At 43.4% G+C, this 24,261-nt stretch overlaps 1 long non-coding RNA gene across 1 annotated transcript in view; it reads left to right on the top strand.

The window, feature by feature from the left end:
- LOC108405442 (uncharacterized) overlaps positions 1-23,768 on the top strand; it is a 66,513-nt gene extending 42,745 nt beyond the window's left edge. The window contains exons 2-4 of the long non-coding RNA XR_005062911.2: positions 20,517-20,668; positions 23,177-23,333; positions 23,604-23,768. This is a non-coding gene — a long non-coding RNA (uncharacterized lncRNA). The remainder of the gene's footprint in view (positions 1-20,516; positions 20,669-23,176; positions 23,334-23,603) is intronic.
- Positions 23,769-24,261: the final 493 nt, after the last annotated feature.

The raw sequence follows: 24,261 nt of genomic DNA, 5'->3' as shown, positions 1-24,261 counted from the left end.
AACTACCTCATAGAGTTGTTGTAAGGATTAAAAATCTTGATAGATATGAAGTCCATAGAAGAGGGTCTGGAATATATTAAGCACTTGGTATAGGTTAGCTAGTGTTACTGATGTTATTAATCTCAGTTCTCCCCTCTCATGAGCAAGTGAGATCTCCAAAGGTAGTAACATGCTCCCTGGCAGTGAGACTCCAGGAGCCTTGATCAACTTCTTAGCACCACATAATTCTTTCCATGGAATACGGAATAAAGACTCATGTTCCCTCCAGAACCTCTTTATCATTCCCTGATTTTTAAAATTTTGTTCTGGTGGGTTTTGATGATTTGTGTGATCTGAATTGCTACCAATTCCATGAAATGATTTGGAGAAAGTGTTTTTTAGGGAAAGGGCAACAGACTGACCAATTGATTGATTCTCCCCCTTTGCTTCATGAAAGATTTAAGACGATGAAGTTGGAGGGGTCTAATTTTATGCTAGTACAGCATTTTCTTTTTCAATTTTTATCCATAATCCCCCCCCCAAAAAAAACTTACTCAAGAAGGTCACTGGATTAAATAAACTGAACTTTAGTGGAGTGGTTTTGCACTTAATAAATGCAGAGTGCCACCACCAACCAGCTGAACTCGGTTCTCCCCCGGTGGGGCCCAAGCATCAGTATTTTTCAAAGCTCTCAAAGTGCAGCCAGGGCTGAGACCCACTCCTCCAACTGGATGCAAGCTAAGTGAACTTTAGTGGCTCAGAACTAGAAGTAGAACCCATGTGGCATGATTCCTTACCCTGAGTGCTTTTTGTTTTCAACTTTATTGAGGTGTAATTGACATATGATAAATTGCATAAATCGCACATAGACTATACAATTTGATGAGCTGTGGCTTAGGTATACATATTGAAACCTTCACCAAAATAAAGATCATTAGCATATCCATTACTCCCACAAGTTTCCCTGTGCCCTTTTACAATCATTGCCTCCCTCTCCTCCCTGCCCACACCCCGTCTACCCAGCCCACAGTCTTTAGGCAATCGCTGATCTGCTTTCTGTCACCAGAGATTAGCTTGCATATTCTAGAATTTTATGTAAGTGGAATCATACAGTATGTAGTCTTTTTGTCTGGCTTCCTTATCAGCATAATTGTTTTGAGATTCGTCCATGTTGTTATATATATCAACAGCTCATTCATTTTTATTTCTATATAGTATTTTGTTGTATAACCAAACCACAATTTTTTAGTCAGTCATCCTGTTGATGGACACTTGAACAGTTTCCAATTCTTGGCTATTACAAATTAGGCTGCAAACATTTTGCACAAGTGTTTGTCTGAACATACACTTTCATTTCTCATATCTAGGATGAAAATGACTGGATTGTATGAGAGGTATGTGTTTACTTTTTAAAAATAAACTGCCCAACTGTTTTCCAAAGTAGTTGTACCATTTGCATTCAAATACCAGCAGTATTTGAGAATTCTAATTAATTGCTTCATATCCTTGCCAACCCATGGTTTGGCCAATCTTATTAATTTTTGCCATTCTAGTGGGCAGTTAAGGGTACTTCTCTATGGTTTTATCTTGCATTTCCCTAATAACTAGTGATGTTGAGCATATTTTCCATTTGCTTCTTTGCCATCCATAATCTTCTGTGGTGAAATGTCTGTTCGAATCTTGGACCATTTCTGCATTGGGCTTGCCTTCTTATCATTGTGTTGTAAGAGTTTTTTATTATATTCAAGACATGTCGTTTATCAGATATATATTCTGCAAAAATATTCTTTTGCAACTTGCATTTTTTATTTTGTAGCTATTTTTTTGAATAGCAAAAAGGCTTCCTTTTAATGAGGTCCGATTTATTGTTTGTCTTTAAATTTTTATAATTGATGCTTTATGTATCAGATTTAGGAAATCTTTCCAAATTCAAGATCCCTAAGATCCTCTCCTATGATTTCTTCTAAAAGTTTTATAGGTTTATGTCTTATATTTAGGTCTATAATTTGGCCTACATGAAAAACCTGAGACTCATGTGTTCGAGTGGCTTGGCCAAGGTTACATGGTAAATTAGACCCCAAGCTGGCCCCATATCACGTGACTCCTTGTCCTGAGCACTTTGTATTTATATTTTGGACTTAGTTATAGAATTAAATTTATCATATTCCTTAATTCATAAGTGCACTATCACTAGCAGTACAAGACAAAGCTCCTATTTTTAATTATGTTTTATTATTTTTATAGCATTGGGTATTTCTTATTATCTCTGAGCCCAAGCCCATATTTTTGTATTTTGCTCTATAATACTGGGGCTTAGCCTCTAAATTCACTTCCCAATTTCTTTGCCAATTGGCTTCTCGCAGTTTCTACCAATGGGACACATTGGTGGGAGATGGGAAAGCAAGAGGCTAAAAAGAGCTCTCTTTCAGTTTTCCGGCTCTTGTCAGCATCCCTCCAGCAGCAGAGGAGAGAGAGCCTTAACTCCAGTCTCAGCCTCCTCCAGCTGTAGTCCCCAGCATCCTTCAGTGCTCCCAGCACCAGCTGTCAGCCATCAGCCTCTGTGGTACCCCTACCCAGAGCTCTGAGCACCATGCCAGCACACTAATTTGACATTCCTTCCTTTGAACTCTATCTGATGATGTCTGATAACACCATCTCTTCCCTTTTGTTCTACCAGCCTTAGATGTTAGACTTTCTCTGCAGTCAATAATATTTAATTCTTTCAGTGACCCTTTTCTCACCTTCCATTCCCCTTGTAATCATTTCCCTGTATTAAATCCCCTCTGTTTAAAATACCTGGAGTGCTTTCTGTTTTCTTCATTGGACAATAAATATATATTATCCTCATTTCTTGCTCCTACTTAGCCACTTAATCTAGTATGTTTGGTATATATCTTTGGATATGAATGAATCCTTGCAAAATATATATATTTTTTCCATTGTGATTTTAATTTATATAAATGCTATTGTGCTATATATCTCATCCTATTTGTTTTCTTGCACTCAAAACCATTTTCCTAAGATCTATTCATGTTGGTGTTTTACTTCCAGTTCACTGTTTCTGATTTCTGCATAATATTCCATGGTATGTGTCCACCTCACTTCATTTATCCATTCCCCTAGAAATGATCTCTGAGATCATCACCAACTCCCTGCCACTGCAAACAACATAACTCTGGCTTATGTGAGTGTTCCTATGGTATTTACCCATGGAGTGAGATCTGGCCAGATATCGCAGCCTTTTGTCAATTAAGTACACACTGTACATGAAGGTCATTTTCAAGAATGACTATCCTTGAAAAGCTTGCGGGTACCTATTGCTTCACATCTTCCCTGATAGCTATGATCTGATCCTCTAAGTTTTTGCAAATTTAGTGAGTTTAAATACAATTTTGTAATTTTACTTTGTACTCTTCTTTGATTATTACTAAGGTAGGACACCTCTTTGTGTACTTGTTAACCTCAAAATTTCCCATGTGTGATGACTTGCTTACACATAGTCTTCAACCATTTTTCTTTTGGATTTCATATACTTTTCTTGTTGGTCTTCAGGAGTTCCTTGTCTATTTTATTTACTCCCATTAATGTAAGACATTGCAAACATCTCTTCATCTATTGCCCTTCTTTGATATTCATCTAATGTATCCTTTTGTGAACACAAAATTTAATATTGTAACCAAATCCATCAATATTTTGCCTTAAGGTTTATGCTTTTAGATTCTTCTTAAGGAGTCCTTCCCTTCTACACCCAAAGTCACAAATATATTCTCTCATCTTTTTTTCTATAGCTTCCTTTATAGTTTTTAATTTTATAGCTTTTTTATAGCTTTTAATTTTACCTTTCCATGTAGGTCTTTACTCTAAAATTCACCTTTTACATAGTATAAGGGAATAATTCTAACCTTATTTTTCTTCAAAGAATAGCCCATATTCCCAACTCTACCTGCTCCTTTTCCATTCTATATGTAGAAAAGTCAGGCCCTCCTCTTTGTGGTAGAATTATTATCTAGTTTAATCTATGTTAAACAACTTAAACTTATCATTTATCTAAATGTTTTAAGTGAGGTTTGACTAAACTGGGATGATAAAATAAAGATGAGGAGATGATCATGTGCTTCAAGATCCATTACCAACTAGTTCCTTCCAGCCGGTGCAACTACCCAATCTCTGATTTCACCACACTGAAGCTCTTGACTCTTGTCAAACACACCTTTGACCATCCCTCAGGGTTCCTCCCTCCAGATGACCTGCCTTCACACATGCCACTCCTGCAGAATGTCTATGCCAGGCCACTTCCTTCTTCCCTATGCCACACTCACCTCTCCGAAGACTGCCCATGGGAATCTCTCCAAACCCAACCCTTTTAATGCTTCATTAGCACTGAAGTCTGAGCCTGGTCCTAAATATCCTGGACTCAGTAAGCTCAGAGTGTGTGCGTGTGTGTGGGTGCATAAATATGTGTGTGTGTGATCATAGTTTATAAAAGCCTTTCACATTCTTGTTCATGAATCCTATAAAGCGGGCAGAACACTAAATGCTGTCCCATTTACAAATGAGGAAACTGAGATTAAATTTTAATCTCTTAAAATTTAGTCAGTTTGACTAAGACCTGCTGCAGGAACAAGGAATGGCTGGGACTAGACTCCAGATCTTCTGGTTTTAAGTCCAATACTTACTCAACATACCACACTCTTAGCATGGGTACAGGGTCTGGCTCTACAATTAGATGGATTGTTCCTCAAGGGCAAGGCGGAGTTTGAACCTCCAGAAAGCACTGGCTTCAACTGATTCCAATGAACTGAAGGCACAGAGGCACTTGGAGCCTGGCCCTGAACTCCTGCCCTTTTGCTTGAAGCACTTACACTATGCTAGCCACAGAGTGACTTTTGTAATACTGTGTTTATCCTTGTCATAGCATTGATCATGACTATAATCAAATCATCCCAGTGCCATTAATATTTAACACCTGCCTTCCCCACAAGTTCTGTGAGAGCAGTGACCCTATCTGTCTTGTTTATAACTGCATTCTCAGTGCCAAGTTCTGACTCAATAAATATTTTTTAAGATATAAGATTTTTATATATAAAGTTATAAATCAAAAAATTTTTAAATATTACAAAAATAAATCTGTATTCAATAAATATTCTGTACTCAAATAAACATTGAATGCATGAGTGAATGTATGAATGAATGGGTGAGTGTATGTTTCCACACCTTCTCAGCCACTACCTGGGCTTCTAGGCTGAATGAACCAAGCTACTATATTAGCAGTGCTGACACCCAACCTACTTCAAGCCCCTCTACCACCCAAGACCCTTTCTCCAGTACACCCCTTCCAATATACCCCATACACTTTCGGGTTCATCGTGAAGTCCATCCAGTGCTACCACCAGGACATTCCTCCAGTCTGGAGCCTGCCTCACTCCCCTGCTGGCACTGTCTCCCCAGCTGTGCATCCCAGCACACCCCCATGGTCAAGGCCTTTCAAACCAAGGTCCTCTGTGGCTCCTTCAAGAGCCCAGCCATGGTCGTACAAAACAGACTCTCAATAGATGATGATGAATAATGAGCTCTTTATTCCTCTTGGAAATCAGATTTTTAAAATCTGTCTCATAGATACGAATGGAAAACACAGCTGATTGGTAAATAGGAAAAAATGCTTCCCACTTCCAGTAATGTGCCTACCCCCTCCATGTTCAGAAATTTCAGCCATCAGAAAACAACATATCAGCAGTAAACAATATCTATTGAACAATTACTCTGGAAAGAAATATGGCTCTAAGCACTCTATAGGATGTGAGCCTGGGCAAGAGAACCACTAAAATATTTTTCCAGGAACCCAGGCCTGTCTAGGTGCACTTCCCATTTTCAGGTGAACCAAATACTAAAACATACAGGGAGACACACACACACAGTCACATGTGCACACATACAGAACTGATTCAGAATGGCAAAGTGGTTTGGGACATAGATTTGAAGTCTGACAACAGGGTTCAAATTCTGTCTCCAATTCTTCCTAAGTGGTTTATCTAAGGCAAATTACTTCTCTGGCATTGTTTTCTCATCTATAAACTGAAGTAATAATACTTACCTTATAATGCTGTTGCAAGAATTAAATGAGATAAAGCTTCTTGGAATGCAGTAAGGGGCAGAGAAATAGTGGTTGTTATTAGCATCAGAACAGGATTTTTAACATTTCAAAGCTGAACATGTAGATATTGAGATAATGCAGAATAAAGATGGCAGGGAAGAGATCTGGGGAGAGGTCAGCTCAGAGCTAGATTTGGGGGAAGGAGAAGAAAAAGGTTTGGAAGAGAGAGGTGAAGAGGCTGTGTGAGGTGGAAATAAGGGCCCCTGAGGACACAGTGAGGAGAAGGTTCAGCTCCAGGCCCCAGTTCTAGCTGTGGTCACTGCTGAATAGTCCCAGGGGGCAGTCTTGTATTTCCTCCGGATCTTATGCAATTACTTGCCTTTTTTTTTTTTTTTTTAACTTTCCACTGAAGTAGCCTTCTGCCCAGCAGCCTGTGAAGCTCTGGCGGGTGTGCCAGGGTAACTCATGAGATACCCTGCCCTTGAACACACCCTCCAATCCAGCCATCATCTCATCCTGCTCAGGGCTCAATGGGACAAAGCTTATTAGTGAGGTTAGTGAGCGGCAATTATCTCCAAAGCTCACTTGGAAAGGCAATCCTCATCTTGTGTCTTGTCTTTTAATTTTAACGAGCTGGAGGAAATCTTTTTGTGTTCCAAAGTCTCTCTTGCTTAGGGAAAAGATAATATTTAAGGGCTTGCTATTCCAAATGTGGTCCTTATTTAGGTTAACAGTGTCACCTGGGAACTTACTCAAAATGCTGATTCCAGGGTCCTACTCCAGAACAACTGAATGAGAGTGTCTGGGGGTGGCTCCCAAGAACTGGTGTTCGAACAAGCTCTCCAAGTGATTCTTAGGCACCCAAAGTTTGAGAAGCGTTGCTTTAAAGCACAGTGCCAATACAGCAGCCTCTCTTGAGCTGACTCACAGCACTGGAGCTACCTTTCACCATGTGATTCAGGAAAACTCCATTTCTATTCAAGGCAACAGGAAGTTCACTCAAAGACACAGTTGCCAAAGCCTTCATTTCAAAATAGAGAAGATTTTTAGAGAGTTCCACTGTGGATCAGCCAAGAATAATCACAATATAAGTTAAGCTTTAGAAATATAGATATTTGGCCTGACCTACTAAACCAGTTAAAATTCTTTGATAGCAGGCAAGAGAAATGGAATCCCACTAGCTTAAACACAGAGAGGATGTAATAGATCCAGGACCTCTTTCAGAGTCAGAATCAGAAGAATCAGTCTCAGACAGTCAGGAGCCAAGGCAGGCTGCAGGTAGCAGAGCCTAACAGGCAGTCAGGGTAGGGAAGTGCTGCAGGGATCAGTGACGTCCTGGCTTTCTGGGCCCAAGACACAGATTCCCAGGAGAGAATCGGACTGGTCAAGGCAGAGTCAAGTGCCAAATCCTGGCCGGTGGAAGGCAGGACCCCTTGACTGATGGTCCCAGATTTCCTCCAAGACTGCATGCAGTGGGTCCTGGATGGTTGCTCAACACAGAATTGGGTGTGGCTCCCAGACATGTGTGGACAGAGCCAACAGGCAAAACAGCAGATGCGCCCTGCCTCCCCAGGCTGGCTGGGTTTGACTGGACATCAGCAGGAGCCATCCAGATGTGTAAGCCTTAAGAGAGATGAAAGGAAATGGGAAAATTTTCTTAGGGCAGCTGGGGGAGTTCAAAAGCTCAGAAAAGCAGAGTGGAGACAACAGCATGATTGGGTGTCATTGTGAAGGCCAAAGAGAGTGACCTGAGGTAATGGCTTCAAGAAGCTCAGTTCCTGGAAGCCAGCAGGGGCAGATGCACTGCACACTCCTGGCAGGAAGGGAGGGAGAGACAGGCTCAAAGAAGTGTCTGAGAGCCACCACCACAGAGCATGTCTGGGTTCCTGGCCTCTCCAGCTCATGCCCAGTAATCTGAGCACCCAGGAAGAGGGGACCTCGCTCCCTCAGGACAACAGTGGGGTGGTGCTGGGGGGCGGTGGCAGGGGCCACAGAAGGACCTGTCAGCTACATTTGGGCTGTGGGAGGGTGCAATGTGACAACCAGGATCCACAAGAGGCAACATTGCCAGATGTTCCAGAGACTGTCCCCAACACTGCCAGTGGGTAAGGGCTTACAGACCTTGATATTTTTTAAGAGAAATGTTGAAAATACCAATTTCTATATAAGATAGAAAAAGCTGATCACAGCTATTAAATTCAAATTAAAGGTACTAGAAAAATATGTAAAAAGTGGAAAAAGTCATAGCATTTAATGAGTACCTACTACATGACAGGCTTAATGCTAAATACTTAATGTTATCTCATTTAATTCACCAAACAACCCCGAGATCTCTGTTTCACTTGCTCGTGGTCATGCAAATAATATGTAGCAAAGCCAAAGTTTCAACCAGGTGTGTTTAACTACAAAGTCTATAATACATATTACATTAGCACAGTCATTATTATTTAATTCACTAGCAATTTGAATTGTAAAACTTTCATCAAGGTGGCATTAGAAATAAGGCTTTTTTTGCTCACCAAAGTATATATATTTTTGTACAAATAAATATTGGAGGAAAATACTGCATTTTTCTGTGGTATTTGTTTGCTTTTTACATAGTAGGCATTTTAAATATAGTTGTTTAATGCCTAAGCATCCATAGATATGTGTATGGTTAAAGATACAAAATACGTTTTATATTCTAATTTATTTTTATCTGGCTAAGTCTAAAGAGAATGCACCAGAAGTTATGTAACTAAAATACATTTGGCCAACTGTAGCATTAAACATGAAAATCTAAAACTTCTCTAAGGAAAATCTTGAACCGTTTCAACACCAAATAAGGCAGGCACTGTGGTTTAGTGTTTGTTACACATTGGCCCCAATGAAGTGAAGTGAGGAAGGGGTCTGTGAGAGCCGGTCAACCGATGATGGCACCAGACTGATTTAAATCATGAGACCAAGGCCTGTAGTTCGCCGACCATTTATTCCTGAGGCCACCATACCCCCGTCACAAAGTCAATGGCAAGCCATACTGAGGTCGTGAAGCCATCCAGCGTGTGTGGCGTGACCGGGGATTGGGTGGGGGCAATGGAGCAACAACTGACACAAGACTTTGAGAAGTCCTTTTGGTGTTGGGTGGGGAGATATCAATAACAATTAGCATTGTGCTGTATTTTTGTCTAGTGCTTGATAAATATCCAGGAAAATGCTGAATAGAACAAATTATGAGGCAGGGAGTTGAAATAGTCTCTTTGAAATCTTCAAGAATGTTGTAACCCACCACCCAGAGGCCTGCAGCCTAAGTACTAGGCAGAGGCTGCTCTCCAGAGTGTGGTCTCCTCTCTTGGTACTCCGGAAGGGTTCCCTAATAATACCACTACCCTTGGACAGCGTTTTAATAGCACCTCCTTCCACATCAGAATGCTGATATTCTGATTTGGTATTTGGAAGTTGACAAGTTCACCCTTCAGCCCAATGCCCAGGGGATCCCCTTTCCCTGAGCATTTCCTGCACTCTGCCCACCCAGACATGCTCACTCCCTAGGGAAGCTTCTGAGTGTCCCCCCCTTTCCCGATCCCCTTAGAAAGCGGTCAGTACATGATTCATCTCCCTGCTCATACCAGTGCTTAGCATTGTGCTGTATTTTTGGTTAGTGCTTGATAAATACCTGGGAAAATGCTAAATAAAACAAATTATGAGAATAGCTGTATAGGAAGATTCTGTATACCTAATTTAGGAACTCTTCCTGGCTTATGCTTTGGGGGACAAATAAACATGTTTTTTAATGCCTGCTGCAGATTAGAAGTGTGTAAGCAGAGTGTCCAGCACATAGTCGTTTCAATGAATATTGACTGAATTAATTAACTGAAGAAGGCATGCAAAGAAAGGAAGGTTATTATAAGCATTTCAGCAGTCTTCAAATCAAGAAAAGTCAGTAGTAAGACCGTGGACAGACTCCATGTCCACTGAAATTTGTTAAAAATTCAGAATTCCACAAGTTGTGTGAAAAACTAAAAACCTTCTATGTATCACTCCAGTATCATTGTGCTATATTATCAACATATCAGGGGGATGATGTGGTTTTTAAAATTTCTCAAGTTATCTTAATTAAAATTACCATATTTTTAAAAGAAGAATTCCTGTTCATGGGAAACTTTGAAATACAATTTAGCTATAAACAAATGTACTTCAACTCCCTTCTAGATTGCAAAGGTCAGACAACTTTCTAAGGTCTGGGTTTTCTTTAGTGAGGAAGATGTGCAAATTAGGAATTAAACGATCAAGTCAGACCTCCTCTTCTGGAAGCACGGCCTCTCTGATTTTTAATAGGACTGTTTTCCATTTGGTTTGAGATAAAGTGGCCCCAATTATTTTAGAATCCTTTAGAGGAAAAGATATCCATAAATTAAGCTACAGTCCTCTCCTTATTTCCCCGAGAAATTAAATTCTTACCTTAAATGACTTAAACCACACTGCACAGAACCAGACAGACCTCCCTTTTGTAGTGTTACAGAGATGGACACAGCCACACAGAATTTTGGAGCTAAAAAGATAAGTGGAAATAGGTATACCCATACCCCACCAGCAAAATTCAATAGTAAGATCAAAGCTAAACTTTCTCCTTCACAGAGCTCCTGTTAAGATTTTTTTCCTCTTCTATACCATAATCTGAGTCTTGGATACTTTCGTTCCTATTCAGTCTCAAGATCAAACAGCTCACACACATCTGCTGGGGAAGGTTTTTTTTTTTGGAAGGCATTCAATAATTGATGCGGGTGAGGGGAGAAGAGGAGTGAGCATCAACATAAAGGCAATGGCAAAGTACACCATCACACGCCTTCTGCCCATGGAAATGAGGGGCCCGGTGCAAAATGTGTGTATTTGAAGATGCAAATATTTGTAGGAGGTAATATATCAACCTGTTCCAAAGAGGATTTTCTTAGACTGCTTGCCCCACCATTTAAAACTATCTTTATTTAAAATTGGAAGATAGCATTTTATTCCCTGTCTTTCCAATGGAATCCTGCCCCTGGCTGGTTTTGAGAGCAGCGAGGTCAGAGGCCTGGCCTTGGGAAGCATGCAGTCTCATGCAGGAGTGAGATATATACATATGCAAGTGGAACAGAGGGCAAAATGTGGCCTACAGTCAACAGGGATATTTTGTGGAAGTGCAGGGCAAGAAACACTGGATTATGACTAGGGAATGGAGGTGGCTTGCTGGAGGAGGTGGTATGCAAACAGTGCTCTGAAGTTTGCATGAAGTTTTGCTAGAGAAGCAGACAGAGCATGCCCCAAGCTGAAGGACTAATAGCAAAGTGGTGCTGGAAAATACTGTCACGTTCAGGATCCAGTGTAACTGGGGTGCAGGGGCTGGGATTCTGGAAAGACCATGGAAACCAGTGAAAATTCTGATGTTGGGATGGGAGATCAAGGATACTGTACATGCTGATGTTATATTTATTTACCCTTAACCTCATCTTCCCTTGTAGTCCCAGTTACTCCCTGTCCCATCCACCTCTGGTTTTGTCCTTCTGTTTTCCAAACCATAAGACTCAGTAGCATGCTAAGGTCCTCTGTTATAAATGATGCAGCTTGAGAAGAGCAATATTCAGTGATGAAATAACAAAACCTGTGAAGCACCAAGCCTAAATGAGCCCCAAAAGGTGAGACTTCATAGTCTCTTCTCCTACTACCTCCTCGGTGGGGAATACAGTTTCTCCTCCAAAACCCATGAGCTCTGCTGTTTGAAGGGCGTTGTCCTGGTCTCTCTGCCCCTCTCATAGCCCATTGTATTAGTCAGGTCAAGTAGTGCTGGCTGCTACAATAAATAACCCTCAAATCACAGTTGCTTACTACAAAAAAAGTTTATTTCCTGCCCAGGAAAAGTCCAGTGCAGATCAGCAACTCTTCTGGGTGACTCAGGCTGCTTAGGGACTCAGATTGCTTCCATCTGTCACTCACCTGCTATGTGACTTCAGGCAAATCACTTCCCTTCTGTGGACTTCAGATTCATTTACAAAGTGGTGCTACTAGGCATAGCCCACCTACCTTATAGGAATATTGTGACTGGCAAACACTTAGTAAACAATAATTATAATTATAAAACTGGTTAACATTTATTCAGTTCTTACTATGCAAAGACACTGTGCTAGGTTTTACTTAATCCTCATAATAGCACTGTCACAGCAGTCTTACCACTATTTTTGTAGTGTTAAATGGGTTGTTTTACATTCATAAATGAAACAGAACTGTAAAAAATATTCCTCAAACATATCAAGCACATTCTCACCTCCAGGCCTTACACTTGCTAATCCCTCTTTTAGGACTGCTCTGCCCTTTATCAGCATGGCTTATGCTCTCCATTCAAGTCTCTAGCCTCAGGTCCTTATCAGAGAGGATGTTCCTATCCACTTATCTATCCAAAGTATCACCCCTACCCCATCATCCTGCTTTATCCTCTGACCCTGTCTGAGTGTTCGTTATAGCATTTTAACCCCCTGACATAGGGGGAATTTATACGTATAATTATTTCCTTGTCAACAAATTAAAAATAATTTTATAGAATAACTATATAAATAATTTAAAACAAAATACAAGACAAACTAATGAAAAAAATACACAAATCCAGAAATAAAAACTTCATGAATACAGAGAACCAACTGGTGGTTATCCAAGAGGGGAGAAAAGGAGAGATAGTGAAATAGGTAAACGAAATAAAGAGGTACAAACTTAGTTATAAAATAAAACGTCACATTGACCCAGGAATTTCACTTCTAGGAATTTACCCTAAGAATGCAGCACTCCAGTTTGAAAAAGACAGATGCACCCCTATGTTTATTGCTGCACTGTTTACAATAGCCAAGATATGGAAGCAACCTAAATGTCCATCAGTAGATGAATGGATAAAGAAGATGTGGTACATATACACAATGGAATATTACACAGCCATAAGAAAAAAACAGATCCTACCATTCGCAACAGCATGGATAGAGCTAGAGGGTATTATGCTCAGTGAAATAAGCCAAGCGGAGAAGGACAAGTACCAAATGATTTCACTCATCTGTGGAGTATAAGAACAAAGGAAAACTGAAGGAACAAAACAGCAGCAGAATCACAGAACCCAAGAATGGACTAATAGTTACCAAAGGGAAAGGGACTGGGGACGATGGGCAGGAAGGGAGGGATAAGGGCGGGGAAAAAGAAAGAGGGCATTAGAATCAGCATGTATAGTGCATGGGGGGCACGGGGAGGGCTGCGCAACACAGAGAAGACAAGTAATGATTTTACAGCATCTTACTACGCAGATGGACAGTGACTGTGAACGGGTACGTGGGGGGGACTTGGTGAAGGGGGGAACCTAGTAAACATAATGTTCTTTCTGTAATTGTAGATTAATGATACCAAAATTAAAAATAAAAATAAAATAAATAAAATAAAATGTACAGGGATGAAAGGTACCGCATGGGGAATATAGTCAATAATATTATAATAACTTTATATGCTGACAGATGGCAATTTACACTAATTTTGTAATATATAATAAATATTGAATTACTGTGTTGTACACCTGAAACTAATAAATCAACTGTACTTCAAAAATATATTTTATATAATTATATATAAATTATAAAGACACAAATGTATAAAAAATATGTAAATATAATTTTGTTTAATTATATAAGTAACTACATAAAATTATTTATATAGTTATTTATTTGTCAGTCTCCCTTAATTAGTCTGTAAGCTCCATGAAAGCAGGGACTTTGCTTGAAGCATCCAGGGCTGTATCTCCAATTCCTACAACAGGGCTAGCACATAGTAGGTACTCAGTAAATTCTTGCTAAGTCAATGTGATCCAATCTTTATTTTATGCTACAATTTGGCGTGGGGAAACAATCCTCTGTTATTTGACTTTTTGTACAAAGGAGCCATAAAAACAACTGCAGTGTTAAGAGGGCTCTGAGTCTAAAACATTGGCCCCTTCAAGCTTAGAGTGAGGAAATTTACCAGTTGCAACCTGTCAGTTTCCTTCTGGTGAAAGGTTAGAGTCAGCGCATGCTCTTCCAGGCAATTCCCAGGCATCCCTGTCGCCTGGGCAAGCCTTAATCAAGTTATCATATCTACCCAGTGTCTCCTGGATCCCGTCACTTCTGAATGAGAAAAATTTGCAGACAAATTTCTAGCAGCAGGAAATTGGTGCTCTCCTGCGAGGCTGCCTGAAAAGGCCTGCAGCCTCAGCGGCCTTCCTCCCACTCCTGCTGGGAGACAGCTTCGCGCCTCTGGCTCCAGGACTCCCGGGTGCTCTGCTTGTTCACTTCCAACCTACCTGGCCCTCTGAAATACTGCTATGGGGCCAAGAGTGCCCTGAGACAGGTCCAGATGAGACATGAGCCCATGTCCAGGCTGGTAATGTCTCCCTAACAGGCTTTCCTGGATTGCTCTGGTCAAAGCACAGGGCTCTGCCCAGAAGTCAGGATGCCTATCACTACCAGCAAAACCTGCCCTCCTCATTGTTCCCATGCTAAGGGGCATTTGATTAAGTGCCAGGAAAGCTCACTTTAACTTACAAGAACCTTCGTTCAGTGCTTCCAAGAAGGAAGGGCTGCCTGGCCCCCAGGCTTTATCTATAAGGTGTACAACCATTTTCACTTTTTACTAAAAACTGTAACTGCAAGAGAAACAAAAAACACTTTTCCCCCTTCACTAGAAAGGAGATTTTTTCTTTTTCCTAGGAGAGAGAGTTTTGCTGGAGAAAAAGAACTGAGAGGATAAAGATATTGGCAGAGTTTAATGCCATAAATCTGATTAATTTACCTTGTGACACTCTGAACAAAAAAGTTAAGGGTCAGAGTCTTGCCTGCAAAGTGACCTTTCACCTGCAGCCAAGGCGGTCACAATGGGGGCCGGAGCTGCCTTTCACAGCTACCTGCTGCTTCCTACAATGCGATTGGACACAGTTTTCAACATGATGGAGAACACCTCTAGAGCAAGCGGCCTTTGTTCTTTCTGCCTACGCAGTGGACAGCATCCAGGCCAACATCTTTACCTTCCAATGTTCACATAGGACTAGACAAGGGCTTGTATCCCTGCGACAGGGAGGAAGGAGACTAAAACTAGAAAGCTCTGTCTATGACTCATCACATGAACTATATTTAATAACTTACAGAATATACCAAGATGAATAAGTCTTGGTCCTTGCCCTAAGGGCACACAGGAGACGGTATCACGAACCAAAATAGGATACAGTCAATGCCTAACGGATGGGAGGTTCTTGATGCTGATTCACATGATGAATGATTGAGTGATCTCTGAGAGCGCTTTGTACAAAGACCCTGTGAGACAGAGTCTGGAATTCCCAGATGGAGGAAACTCAGAGAATGATCTTCACATCCGTATCTTAAATTATGCCTATACATGTAAAGGATAGAAAATCAGGTGACCCTCTCCCTTCTCACATGTATGTTAAAACATCTCAGATCAAGATCTCATGAGGCAAACAGCTCACACGGGGCCCCTGTCATGCAGCTCTTTCTGGGAACGTGCAGCCCCATGTAGGACACTTAGAGGTTTCTCTGTTCCTGTGCATTGCCACATCATGCTGCCAGCAATGCTCGCAGCTTTCTAGTTTTGTGTTTCATCTCAGCTATAGCAGAATATATATTAATAGGGGTGAACATCTGGCAGAATGGCATATGAAATGGGAACCAGAAGCTCAGTCAAGCGCCACAGAGAACTGTCTATCTGTGGAATCAACCTTTGGTTCGACATTTGTTTTGTGGTGGTGTGGTGCTGTGTTTTTAAATTCACATTTCTCCCAGTCTCTGAAAGGCACCCACTTCTGCTGATTCAGCACTTCACGTGCCTGGCAGAAGGCCGTTGTGAACAGCTGGCAGCCATGGAGTCTTGCAAACCCTCCCGTGGGCAGTTGAATCTGGCTCTCTGTAGATTTACGAAGCCACAGATGGGCCCAGGTGGGCTTATGTGAGACTCCCAGGCAGGCCCAACTCCATCTGAACATTGAAATTGTGTCTAGACAGGAGGCTAGGCACACTTGCCTTCCAAATTCACTCTTAAACAGCTCGAAGTGTGAAAGAAATTTATTGCCACTGAAAGGTCTGTAGCACGCAGGCTATACACCAGGAAGTGCTCAGAAAGGAAGATGGGAAGGAAGGAGGGAAGGAGCGAGGCAAGGAAGGAAGGAGCACTTAGCAGAAAGTGCCCCTGCCAAATTAGTCCAGAGCACCCCATTACCCCACGCTTGTCTGGTCTCCTGGGTGTTGGGGACAGGAGCCCCATCTGAGGCAAGTTAACCTCCGAGGCTCAAGAAGGAACAGCAAATCCTCATGTGTCACCTGGAAGGGCCCCTGAGGGGTCATCTATACCAGACATAGCCCACAGAGGCGGCCACTGTTGTTCTCCCTGCGTTTGCACGGAAGCCCACATATAAAATAGATCAAAGTGAACTGGCTCTGACTGAAGTAGGAGTAGGAGATGACCAGGAGCCACTGCCTGAGGCACTTCTTCCACCTTCCCCACCAACAGCCAGGCCAGGTGTGGGCCTGGGTATCTCCATTTCCCAATTCTGCACAAGAGGAATGGAAGTTTGTACAGTTACAGGAGAAGCAAAAGGAAGCCAGTCGAGGACTGCAGGTCCTCCCCACCCTGGCACATATTCCCAGCTGGCAGACACACTCTGCATGCAGCTGAAACATTCTAAAAGCACCTCTAGCCCCAGATTCAGACAACCAGACTTCAGCTGGGTGCCATATGTCTAGCGTCTTAGAGATTTCATTTTACATTGAAAATATAAGTATCATAATAAGGGAAAAGCTGAATTCATTCAATGTTTATTCAGTGAAGGGTTTACTTGTGATTTATTAATTTTTTTTAAATAGAAAAGTAAAAGAACAACAAAATAACAGATCACATATTCTCTAAGTCCTTTATGGCCTGATGCCAGCATTAAGGCTGTCTTAAAGAGGATAGCCTCGACTTGTTGAAAGGTATATTTCAGTAGGAAAATCAATGAAAGAACATAATACAATTTGAACAGATGAACAATGTGAGTAAAAGAAGTGCCCTGGCTCTTAGATAACATTTTTGGAAGATTATATAGGCTTGCAGTTTAATACCAGATGTTGGCATCTGGAGAGAACCTGACTGAATAATTTGGCAGGAAATATGAAGAAAACACAAATGGCAGTTAAAAAAAAAATGTTAAAGAACAGATTGCTGCAATGGCCCAGCAGAGCAGTCCTGGAACGTCAGAAGCAGGGTTTACCACCCGTGAAACTCTAGTGATGTCAAGTGCAGCCTGGGCCCAGGAAGGCTCTGGAAGGGTATCTCAGGGTGAGGAGGGAAGGTCCCCTGGTGAACTCCATGAGGCAGCCAGTGGTGGGGGAAGCAGGCCAGAGGGTGTGGCTAGTCCCTGTGATGTGGCTGCAGGGCTGAGAGGAAACGACTCTCCCAACCTGCTATTACAGCAGCTGTGGCTGGACCCAGCCTGACAGCTAGGCACTGGCAGAGGACACAGGAAGCTGGCTGATGCAGCCATTTGCACAAATGGGAACAAACAGCAGTGCTTCCAAGCTCTGGATTCCAGAACATACCACTGCAAACTCACTCTAGCAGAGTCCTCACCTCACACACTCTCTTCCCATCCAGAGTATTGATATTGTACATTTCTATCAATGGCTAGAAAGTCATTTAAAAAAAATTTTTTTTAAGGTATGACTTATATGCAGTGAAATACTCAGATCTTAAGTGCTTGATCAGGTTTGACAAATGAACACACACATATGCCCCATATCACCCTGGAAATTTCCTTCCTGCCCCTTCCTAGTCAATGTCCCTCCATATACACACAGTAAGAAGCAACCATGGACTTGATTTTTGTCTCTGCATATTAGTGTTGCTATTCTAGAACTTTATATAAATGGAATCACACCACATTCCATTTTGTATCTGACTTCCTTCATTATGTTTTTGAAATTCATGCCTATTGTTGTGTGTATCAGTATCTCATTCCTTTCTTTTCTTTCTGAGTGGTATTCCAATGTATGGATATGCTAGAAATACCATAATTTGTTGTTGGACATGTGGGATGTATCCAGCATTTAGTATTTATGAACAAAAATGTCTACCTATGGGCCATCCTGTACAAGTCATTGTGCGGACATATTATTTCATTTCCCTAGAGGAAAGACTTAGGAGTGGAAGTAATGGGCTGTAGGGTAGATGCGTATTTAATTTTTCTAAGGAGCTGCCAGAAAGATTTCCAAAGTGATTGTTTGGAAATTCACATTTAGAGTTTTGACTATCGTGGTGCTGCCATGTTTCAAGGTGTGTGAAGGGCAGTGCTGCTGTGTTGGGGAAGCAAGCTACTCTGGGAGTTTCTGCTTGTGGCTCTGGGAGTAAGGGGGTTCCCTGGACCCAGGCAAGTTCCCTATGAATCCGATGAAACTGAAGGAGGACAAGGAGGGGGCAGGTTGGGTAAAAGGGGTTTCTCACAGCTCATGGGCTCCCTAGCCAGGCCCTGCACTGCCTGTACCCTCTGGCCAAGGCACATGCTCTCCTCTACCGCCCTCCCCTTCCAGGAGGAACTCCATGGGCAGGTCCTTGGTGACTGCTGGGCACCAAACAATTCAGGTATTAGGAGCAGAGGGGAGGAGACGATAGCCGTTTTCTCTCCACCCCTTGCCCTGGATAGACCGGAGGTTCTGCCATGGTAAACATGCACTGGTACATAAATGGCCTAAGGCCAGGTAGGAAATTCTGGAAATTCTGGGTGAAAACTTCCATTTACCTAACACCGCTGAAGTGTCTGGGTCTCAGTTTCCTTATCTGTTGAGTGAAGTGGGTGAACAGATGATGTCCAGGGGTAATCTAGTTCCATGCTGACATCATGAATCATATATTTCATCACTTTCTAGGAAAGTAAAACAAAAATGCATTCATTACTATTCTCTTTCAAAGACAATACCTGATTAGTAACCTACTAATAGGGTGAATGGATTTGTCACCTAAGAACTTCAAGCCCTGAGTTTCTTATGGTACTTCCCACTGCAAATAACAGAAAATCCATTCAAACTGGCTTAGCCAATAAAGAGGAGTTATTGGCTCATGGACCTGAAACAAGCCCAGAGGAAGAGGTCAGGGATCTGCTCCTCTTCTCTGTGGTCCCCTCCTGTAGTTTGGTAACAAGATGGCAGCAGTTCCAGGCCTCACTTCTCCATACAGAAGGGAAACTCTTCTTCCTAATAGTCCTTTCTTAAGAATGAGGATATTTCTTTCTCAGAAGTTTCTAGAAAACTTCTCCTCATGTCTCACTGGCCTGCACTAGACTATATGCCTCTTCCCCTCCATCTCTGTGGGCAGGATAATGCCGTGAGTTTATTTGTCTAGGCCTGGATTTCTGGGCCAGTCTGTGATGCATTAGACTTATCAGACCGACTAACAAAGAACACACTCATGTGCACACATGAGCATGAGGCCAGTTTCCCCTAAAGCATGAAATGGTGTGGAGAAGGAATAGGTAGCCCAAATAAAAGAGGGAGAATAGATATTTGGTAGGGAGCCAGTGTCCACATAAAGCCCTCCTTCACGGGTATAGAATGTACCACATGGCCCTTACCCAGGGCTAATGGAATCTTAAAAGGGATCACACAGAAGACCCAGAATCAGAGGCAATTCAGGAAGGAAGTAGATTAAATCTGATCACACATATTTTATGGTGCCCCCTGTCAAACAGCAAGTCAATTTCCCCATCCCTTGAACGTGAGCTTGTCTTGCTTTGGCCAATAGAAGGTGGCATAAGCAATGTCGTGTGTGCACTATCACCCGTGCTGGCAGCTTCTTCTATTCTCTCGCAACACTCCTAACACCATGTAAGAAAATGTGGGCTAGATGACTGACAGGTGAGGGACCATACAGAGAGGAGGCCCAGCTGATTGCCAACACTGAGACCCCAGATACATGAGCGAGCCATTTTATGTCCTCCAGTTCCAGTCAAGCTGTCGAATGACTGCAGTCCCGTGAGTGACTCGGCAAGAGCTGTAGAAAAATGGCCTGGCTGAGCTCAGCCAACCAATAGACTCATGAGAAATAATGAACCATTGCTTTAAGCCACTAAGTTTGGGGTGAGTTATTATACAACAATAGGTAACTGAGTCAGGTGGTTGTCTCCTGAGCCCAATAGGTACGTCCACTTCTTTCCGAAGTACAAGGCAGCCCCGTGCCCACATGTTTTGAGAGCTCTAAGAGGATGGTTTCCTACTGTGGAGGCAGACTCAGCCTCCTGGCGCTTCCACCTCTCACCTCAGTGCTAGCTCCCCTGCTCCCTGGAGTTCTAGGGAATTATGTTAACCCCAGTAACTCAATCACTTCCACTATCTGGTCACTCTCATCTATCCACAAAAGGATATCCTTTTCCAGGCTAAACAATCTTTTCTGCTGCTGATAGGATGGAGGACAGTGCGCCAAGCCAGTTAGGAGGACATTTCCGTGACCAAATGATGCCATGAGGGCATCCTGAAACCCTGGGGCAATGGCCAGAACACCCCCAGGCAGGAGCTGGCCACAGTGGAAGCACCAGCCAGCCTGCTCAGTACACAGGTGGGTTTCTGGTGAAGACAGTTTGCTGAGCTGCTGGAAGCTGTTTAGAGAGGGTGGCAGGGTATCTGAGCGGTAGGGCTCGGGGCCTATGAGCTAGTTCTGTGGTGGGTGGGGGGGAAAAGGGGGTTAGGGGAAGATGGGAGATATTGGTCAGAAACCAGATCAGCAGGGTATGTGCTAAATGGAAGAAATAGGTAAAAAGGCCCAGACTTTGGTCTTGGTTTAGGAGAAATGAGGCTAGCAAGAAGGGCAGAACTGGTGCTCACCAGCTGCTACTTGAAGGTCAAGGGTGCACTGGCTGGGAGTGAAGGCCGGGGCTCATCAGACAGACACCACCTGTGATTTCTGTGCCTTGGAGGAGCTGGGCCCTGGGCAAGGCAGGAGAGGCCACCTGCTTTACAATATCCTCAGGATGGTCTCTGCCACCCTTTCTCCCTCCCCACTGTCTTGTCATGGGTGTCCTGGGCCACTGGCAAGCAGGCCTCGAGTGTCCCAGTAGATAAGGAAGCATGGTGGTTGGCCCTAGGCTCTCACGGAGCGAGGTGAATCCATGGGCTACCCCAGCAACCCTCAGGACCCTGGGATCGAACCACATTTCCTTCTTCTTTTCATGCTGTGAAGCATACTTGAGCACAGGGCTTCTAGGAGCCCTCAATAAATATTTGCCATGAAAACGTTGCTGCAGTCAAACAGAAACTGCACATTGAGTCTTGGATGAGATTACTTCAAGATGCTCCTCAGCCGCCCCACAGCATGTCATAAGTGGAGGAAATGGAAGTGTGTTCAGGACATGGCTCCAGAAGCAGGCTCTCCCTCCCGCCCTGGAGGCCCTGCTCAGGATCCCAAAGCCCAGACCAGACCCCAGGCTCAGAAACCCCGAAGGCAGAAAGCTGTGGAGAAAGAAGGTAAATCCTGCTGCTCTGCTAGTAGTTCAAGGCCTTCCTTCCACAAGGAGGCCTTGGAGAAGACAGGACAGTGTAAGGAATCGGGTGCCTGAGCTGACTCTACAGGGGTGAAGGGACCAGCCGGACAGCAGCAATCTGAGTCCTACAACTAACTCCCACATGCTTACTTCCTTCAGGCTTTTTCATGAAAATGTTATGCCTTGACTTTCCTTGGTTTATCAATCATGACATCACAAGCTACTTTCCACATACTTCCTCCTCCCCCTGACACTCTTAGGGGTGCATGATTTTGCAATTTTTCCCCTCACAAATGTGTATCTTCACACCCTTGGGTCAGGAAATGAGAAAATAAATTAGCAAGTGATTACACAGTGAACAACTCCCCCTCTACCATTAGAAACTATATCAAGAAATTCTTGTGAATCTTTAGATGGAAATTACAATGAATACAAGCACTTAAACTTGATGAGCCTGATCAGGATGAGCTCAGACAAGTCTGGGAGCTCTGTGTGCGCAGAGCTACTTGTGAACCACGGTGGGGGCAGCGGGTGGGGGGACCTCAGCGAGGTCACTGTTACCAGTACTTGCCTCAAAATGGCAAGATGTATTTAGCAGAGATAAGGTGGGCACCAAAGCAGCTTTTCACTTCAGATAAAACTGTAATTTTAAGAAATAACCCTAAAATGTCCCACAATAGGGTGGAGGAAAGAAAGGGACTTAGTTTATGCCACCAAAATGCTGAATTATCCAATCTAAAAACACCTTTTGACCACTATTAAGAAAGAAGTGTCCTCCAGGGAAATGAAAATCTATGAGATGAAGAAAGTGAGGCCTGGAATGCGTAAGTGGTTTATCCAAAATCAAAGGCACTTATTTATTATTTCCTTTTCATTTCACACCACAGGATCAGCAGGCATCCAACCGGATGGCACTAAAACCCAGTTCGTTTCAGGCAGAGAAAGGGCTGAATACTATCCTAGAGCCAGGAAGTCAAAGGACTGATGGAACTGCTTCCTTGTCTGCCCCACCAAATGTTGCAGTGCATTAAGGGTTAAATCAGACAAATCCCTGAGTGCTCAGATGCGTGCAGAGCTGCACGTGGCAGCCAGGGAGACCGGCCCTTCGGACTGGACTGCTCCTTCTCTTATCTTGATGGCAGGAGTATTCAGTGCCCTTTGTGTAACCCCAAAAGCCTTGAGTCTGCCGGCAAAGTTTGCAAAGACTGTCTCCAGGCTGTAGCCCTTGCAAGAGCTTTTGTAAAGATTAGGCTGTTTGATAAACAGATAAACTTGGATCTGGAGGGACTTTAGAGTTTGCCCAGCTCAGCCCCTTTAGACTCATTTTTAAACAGAGAAGGAGCTGCCTCCCTGAGAGGAGGCAAGCACCACCCAAATGCACACAGTACCTTCCCAGGAACCAGGATGAGGATGCAGGCTCTGGCCCCCGCCATGCATAGCCTCACCTGGGAACAGCTGCTTCTCAAACACCCAGAACTCTCCCTCAACCCCAGGCCCTACTCTTCCTCCCGCCATGACTGTCAGCCCCATCTTGCTGACTTTGCATGAGAACCGAGAGCAGGAAAGCATACTGTCGCTTTTAACAGGTCAGTCAGTCAAGTCCTTGGCAGTTGACAACATCCCCATTCCAACCCTAAGTTAAGAAAAGTTTCTTGAGCAGCATAAGAATCACCGGGGACTCCTGCTAAACCTCTTGCCTGGACCCCATCCCAGGGAGGAGCGTGGGAACCTCTCTCGTCTTTGGTGAGTCTTACGACCAGCTCGTTCTGGGCAGCCCTCCCTCAAAAGGGGGTGGTGGGGCTTCTGCTGGGTCTCCACAGCCTGGCATTCAAGGCTTTTCACTGCCAGGCCTCAGCCACCTTCCCAGACTGATTTTCTAGGTTTCTGCCCATCACATTCTTATGCCTCGGCCTCATCCAGCTCTCTAGCATTTAATAAAATTGCATTCATGTTAATGAGAGCTGCCATCTACTGTGTGCCTCCAAAGCACCCACAAGCACCATCTCACTGCAGTGCCTCTCTGAGGAAGACGACGATTCCACCCCCATTTCAGGACTCTGAAGGTCGGCAAGGTGAGTAACTCCTCTACGGGCACGGCCCGAAGCCCTAGCTCCCAAGCACCTCACGCACTGACTCCATGAACACCGCCTTTGTTTTTCTCACGCGTATCTTTGTTGACACTGTTTCCTCCACAAAGCTGATGCTCCCTCTGCCCACCATCTTGATAAAGTCCAGCTCATTCTTCCCAGACCGCACCACCACCCTATGTCTCTTTCCAGGTGTCTCTGGCTTGGTGCCTCATGGTGGAGGTGATCGTGGGCACTTCGCCCATGCCCTTGACCCAGGCCTCCCCTAACCATCCCATATAGGAAGCTAACTCCTCTGGGCCTGCACAAATGGGGAGGCCAAGGCCAGAGAGGGAAGTTCATTATCCCAGGTCATCTGAGCCAGTGGCAGTCAAGATTGGAATCTGGATGGCTCAGCTTCTCGTCGATCCTTTTGTTGACAGCCGATCTCTATGATCAGGAGGTCCCAGCGCCCTTTCTTCATAATGCATGCTTTTGTCCAATTTCTGCCATACATGGGCTATATGAACCCAGAGAGAGAGTTTCATATCAAAGCCTTAATTTCCTTAAACACAGTAGGGAGGGGGAAACAAGAAGCTTGGATG

The sequence above is a fragment of the Manis javanica genome, chromosome 3 (assembly GCF_040802235.1).
Source record: "Manis javanica isolate MJ-LG chromosome 3, MJ_LKY, whole genome shotgun sequence".
NCBI lineage: Eukaryota > Metazoa > Chordata > Mammalia > Pholidota > Manidae > Manis > Manis javanica.
Note: the sequence above shows the minus strand (reverse complement) of the source record. Positions and strands in the feature narration are given on the sequence as shown.